Genomic DNA, 6,000 nt, shown 5'->3' on the forward strand with positions numbered 1-6,000 from the left:
TGCGGTCAGGCATGGTGGCTCATGCCTGTAATCCCAGCACTTTGGGAGGCCGAGGCAGGCAGATCACTTGAGGCCAGGAGTTTGAGACCAGCCTAGCTAACATGGTGAAACCCCGTCTCTACTAAAAATACAAAAGTTAGCCAGGCGTGGTGGCACATGCCTGTGATCCCAGCTACTTGGGAGGCTGAGGCAGGAGAATCACTTGAACCCAGGAAACAGAGGTTGTTGCAGTGAGCCGAGATCACACCACTGCACTCCATCCTAGGCAATTGAGTGAGACTCTGTCTCAAAAAATAAATAAATAAATAAATTAGTGCTTCTGGTGGGTGTGTTGTAGTCTTTATTGTGGCTTTAGTTTGCATTTCCTAATGATAATGATGTTATGTGCTTATTTACTGGCCACATATCTTCTTTGATGAAGTGTCTTTTTATGGTCTGAATATTTGTGATTTTCTCTCCCTGCCCCAATTAATATGTTGAGATCCTAACCCCAAGGTGAGGGTAGTAGAAGGTGGGGCCTTTGGGAGGTGATTGGGTCACGAGGGTGGAGCCCTCATGAATGGGATTAGTGCCCTTATAAAAGAGGCCCAAAGAGGCCCCAGGGAGACCCCCGACCCCTTCCACCATGCAAGGACACAGCAAGAAGGTGTCATCTAGGAACCAGGAAGTTGGCCCTCGCTGGACAGTGAATCTGTCAGTATCTCGCTCTTGGACATCCCAGCCTCCAGGACTGTGAGAAATATATTTCTGTTGTTTGTAAGCCACCCAGTTTATGGTATTTTGTTATCTCAGCTTGAGTGGACTAAGATAATAATGTCTTTTCAAAATTTTTTTTTTTTTGAAATGGAGTCTTGCTCTGTCACCCAGGCTGGAGTGCAGCGGTGCTATTTCGGCTCACGGCAACCTCCACCTCCTGGGTTCAAGCGACTCTCCTGCCTTAGCCTCCCTAGTAGCTGGGATTACAGGTGTGCGCCACCATGCCAGGCTAATTTTTGTATTTTCAGTAGAGACAGGGTTTCGCCATGTTGGCCAGGCTGATCTTGAACTCCCGACCTCAAGTGATCCACCCGCCTCGGCCTGTCAAAGTGCTGGGATTATAGGCATGAGCCAATGCGCCTGCCCCTTTTCAAATATTTTGACCATTTTTTAATTAGATTGTTTGGTTTCTTTTTTTTATTTTTATTTTTTATTATACTTTAAGTTCTAGGGTACATGTGCACAACGTGCAGGTTTGTTACATATGTATACATGTGCCGTGTTGGTGTGCTGCACCCATTAACTCATCATTTACATTAGGTATATCTCCTAATGCTTTCCCTTCCTCCTTCCCCCACCCCACAACAGGCCCCGGTGTGTGATGTTCCCCTTCCTGTGTCCATGTGTTCTCATTGTTCAATTCCCACCTGTGAGTGAGAACATGTGGTGTTTGGTTTTTTGTTCTTGCAATAGTTTGCTGAGAATGATGGTTTCCAGCTTCATCCATGTCCCTACAAAGGACATGAACTCATCCTTTTTTATGGCTGCATAGTATTCCATGGTGTATATGTGCCACATTTTCTTAATCCAGTCTATCGTTGATGGACATTTGGGTTGGTTCCAAGTCTTTGCTATTGTGAACAGTGCCACAATAAACATACATGTGCATGTGTCTTTATAGCAGCATGATTTATAGTCCTTTGGGTATATACCCAGTAATGGGATGGCTGGGTCAAATGGTATTTCTAGTTCTAGATCCTTGAGGAATTGCCACACTGTCTTCCACAATGGTTGAACTAGTTTACAGTCCCACCAACTGTGTAAAAGTGTTCCTATTTCTCCACATCCTCTCCAGCACCTGACTTTTTAATGATCGCCATTCTAACTGGTGTGAGATGGTATCTCAGGTTGTTTGGTTTCTTATTGTTGAGTTGTAAGAGTTGAGTATTCGTTGGGTTAGCTAATCTCCTTTTCCATCAAAAGCTTTAAATTAACACACAAGCACTGCCATGAGCTTCTTATATCTCCTTCTAAACATGTTCTTTTATATCCACAAAAGCATGCTCCGGCTTAGCATTCGGGTGGGATGCAGCGATGCGGCACACCTGCCAGTCTCTGTGCTAACAGGTGGCGCCCTTCTCTACCAACTGTTAAATACTTTGCCCCTGTATTCAAGTATCTGTGAGTTTATATGTATATATGTGTATACATGTGTGAACATAAAATTATCCAAATGGAAGATTCCTGTGCACACAGTCTTGCCCTGTCATCAATGTATCTTGGTGATCCTCCATTTCCGTTTCCACAGAGCTGCCACATTCTTTTTTTTTTGAGATGGAATCTTGCTCTGTCACCCAGGCTGGAGTGCAGTGGTGTGATCTCGACTCACTGCAAGCTCCGCCTCCTGGGTTCAAGAGATTCTCCTGCCTCAGCCTCCTGAGTAGCTGGGATTACAAGTGCCTGCCACCACGCCCGGCTAATTTTTTGTATTTTTAGTAGAGACCGACAGGGTTTCACCCTGTTAGCCAGGATGGTCTCAATCTCCTGACCTCGTGATCTACTCGCCTCAGCCTCCCAAAGTGCTGGGATCACAGGCGTGAACCACAGCGCCTGGCCATAATTTTCTTCACAGGCGTGAGCCACCGCGCCTGGCCATAATTTTCTTTTTCTTATTAACAGCTTTATGGAGATAAAATTCACATACCATACAATTCACCCATGTAAGGTGTTCGATTCAATGGTTTTTAGTATATTCACAGAGTTGGCGACCATCACCACAGTCAACATTTTCATCGCCTCAACGACTCTGTGCCTTTTAAATATCACCCTCTGTGCTAGACTCTTCTTCCAGAGGATGCTCAGACCAGCCTGCTTCTCTTAGTGCAGTGGTCCCCAACCATTTTGGCAGACAGTTTTTCCATGGACGGTGGTGGGGGTGGGGATAGTTTCGGGATGTAACATCAGGCATTAGTTAGATTCTCATAAAGAGCATACAACCTAGGTCTCTTGCACGTGCAATTCACAATAGGGTTCTCGCTCCTATGAGAATCTAATGCCGCTGCTGATCTGACAGTGGGTAGAACTCAGGCGGTAATGCTCACTGGCAGCTCACCTCCTGCAGGGCCACCCAGTTCCTAAACAGGCCATGAATTGGTACTGATTTGAGGTCAGGGGTTGGGGACCCCTGTCTTAATGGGCTCCTGTGCCCTTGGCAAGTTCTGCAGGGTGCTTGTCAGAGAGGCTGTTGAGGTCTGGGAAGCCCTGGTGGGCAGGGATTACTGGGAGTTGGGGCACAGACCAGAGGCTGGGTCTCACTCTGTTCAAGGCAGGATGATCTGTTGACTGGGAAGCCCCAAAGGTACCCAGTTTTTGGGAGTCAGGAAATAGAAACAGTCAATGAAGGATGAAAGGATGCCCTACGGCAACTCAAAATCCCCGACGGGAGACTGAAACAATGAGAGGGCAGTTCTTGCCCACCAGGGTGGCAACGATGAAAATGACTGATAATTATTCAGTGTTGCCAAAGGTGTGGGTAAATGGGAACAAGCATCTCTCCTTATCCAAATCCTGAAACTTGCAGGACAGTGAATTTTCTGAGAGCCAGAGGCTATGCAATCCTTTATTTAAATGGGTTTTAAATAAATTTCCTCTTCATCCAGAAATTCCAACCCATTTCCCCCAAATATCACAGTGCAGTCTTAAACATCTAGATGCACAACTCATCAAAAACCTCCACAAAATAGAAATCATTTGAACAACTGTTTCATGTATATAATGGTATGTTTGTGTTCAGTAAAAATAATATACAATATTGCCCGGGCATGGTGGCTCACACCTATCTATGATCTCAGCACTTTGGGAGGCTGAGGTGGGAGGATTGCTTGAGCCCAGGAGTTTGACACCAGCCTGGGAAACATTGCAAGACCCCATCACTACAAAAATGAAAACAAACAAACAAAAATTAATATCATATGGTCATAAGTACAAATGACATTTTTCTTCCATATTTGTTTTGTATTGATTTATTACTCTTTGTCACTTTCAACTTCTCTCCTAGGTTTCTGAGGAGATACACTTTCTTCAGAAGCTGTTCTACTTCTTCTTCTTCTTTTTCTTTGAGATGGAGTTTCGCTCTTGTGTCCCGGGCTGGAGTGCAATAGCGTGATCTCGGCACACCACAACCTCTGTCTCCCAGGTTCAAGCGATTTCTCCTGCCTCAGCCTCCCAAGTAGCTGGGATTACAGACGCCCGCCACCATGCCCAGCTAATTTTTTATTGTAGTTTTAGTAGAGGTGGGGTTTGACCATCTTGGCCGGGCTGGTCTTGAACTCCTGATCTCGTGATCCACCCGCCTTGGCCTCCCAAAGTGCTGGGATTACAGGTGTGAGCCACCATGCCCGGCCTGCTCTACTTGTTAAGAAGACATGTTCACTTCATTGCATGGGGTGTTGAACATGATAGTGCCTAACAGGTTTAAACAGCATGAGCATGAACAGTGACCCTGAAGACTCGAGGCACAGCCACACACCCCGCCTCCTCCTGCCCAGGCTCCTGCACAGCTTCAGTGTCTGCTGGTACACCATGTGCAAATTCCTCACAGGGACTTTCCCATTCAAGTGGTGAATTTGGGGTAAAAATGTTTGCAAGCTGTCACAGTGATTCTTCAGCTAGTGAGTGCCACTTGCCACCTTCCTTCTCCTCTAGGTGAGGATGAACTGCTATCGTTTCTAAGAAGGACAGTTTGGCAATAACTATTTGAGATATACAATGTGCATTCTTTTTACCAAGGAATTCCACTTTTAGGCATCTGTCCAAAGAAATATCTGCACGTGTGCCAGAAGAAGCATGTGCAATAGTGTGCTAGCAAAACACTGGACACAGCCTAGATGTCCACTAACTGGGGACATTGGGGAGCCCTTCCATACTTTATTTATTTATTTATTTTTTTGAGACAGGGTCTCACTGTGTCACCCAGGCTGGAGTGCAGTGGTGCGATCTCAGCTCACTGCAGCCTCTGCCTCCTGGGTTCAAGCGATTCTCGTGCCTCAGCCTCTCAAATAGCTGGGATTACAGGCATGCACCACCACGCCTGGCTAATTTTTGTATTTTTAAAAGTGGAGATGGGGTGGCCAGGCGCAGTGGCTCACGCCTGTAATCCCAGCACTTTGGGAGGCCGAGGTGGGCGGATCATGAGGTCAGGAGATGGAGACCATCCTGGCTAACACGGTGAAACCCCCTCTCCACTAAAAATACAAAAATTTATCTGGGCATGGTGGCGGGCGCCTGTAGTCCCAGCTACTCCAGAGGCTGAGGCAGGAGAATGGCGTGAACCTGGGAGGTGGAGCTTGCAGTGAGCTGAGATCGTGCCACTGCACTCCAGCCTGGGCGACAGAGAGAGACTCCACCTCAAAAAAAAAAAAAAAAAAAAAAAAAGAAAGTGGAGATGGGGTTTCACCATGTTGGCCAGGCTGGTCTCAAACTCCTAGCCTCAAGTGATCTGCCCACCTTAGCCTCCCAAAGTGCTGGGATTACAGGCGTGAGTCACCGCTCCTGGCCCCCTGTGTACTTTCTGAGACATCCATGCTGTGGGGTACAAGGCAGCGTGAGGAAGCCTGAGAAGACCGTCTGTGCAGCCGTGATGAGTCCTCCAGGACACACCGCTCTGGGAACAAAGGACACCAGAACCCGACTTCAAGAATGAAGCCATTCATGTAAGATCATCCACATTTACAACAAAGCAATATGTTTTCATATGGGTATATGCGTGTGTAAGTGTGTAAAATGGACAATAGGACAATATAACCCACTTGACATTAGCAGTGCTGTCTCTAAGGAGGCAGTAGCTGGTGGGGGCGTGGGAGAAGGAGGATTTTCTTTAGAACTCTACAGGCCTAACGTATGCCTTTTTACAATGAGAATGGATTCATGTGCTATCTCATTTAAATAAATCAATTAATAAGTAAGCAGGCCAGGTGCAGTGGCTCATGCCTGTAATCCCAGCAGTTTGGGAGGCTAAGTCGAGAA

This window comes from Pongo abelii, chromosome 4 (genome assembly GCF_028885655.2).
Source record: "Pongo abelii isolate AG06213 chromosome 4, NHGRI_mPonAbe1-v2.0_pri, whole genome shotgun sequence".
Classification (NCBI taxonomy): domain Eukaryota; kingdom Metazoa; phylum Chordata; class Mammalia; order Primates; family Hominidae; genus Pongo; species Pongo abelii.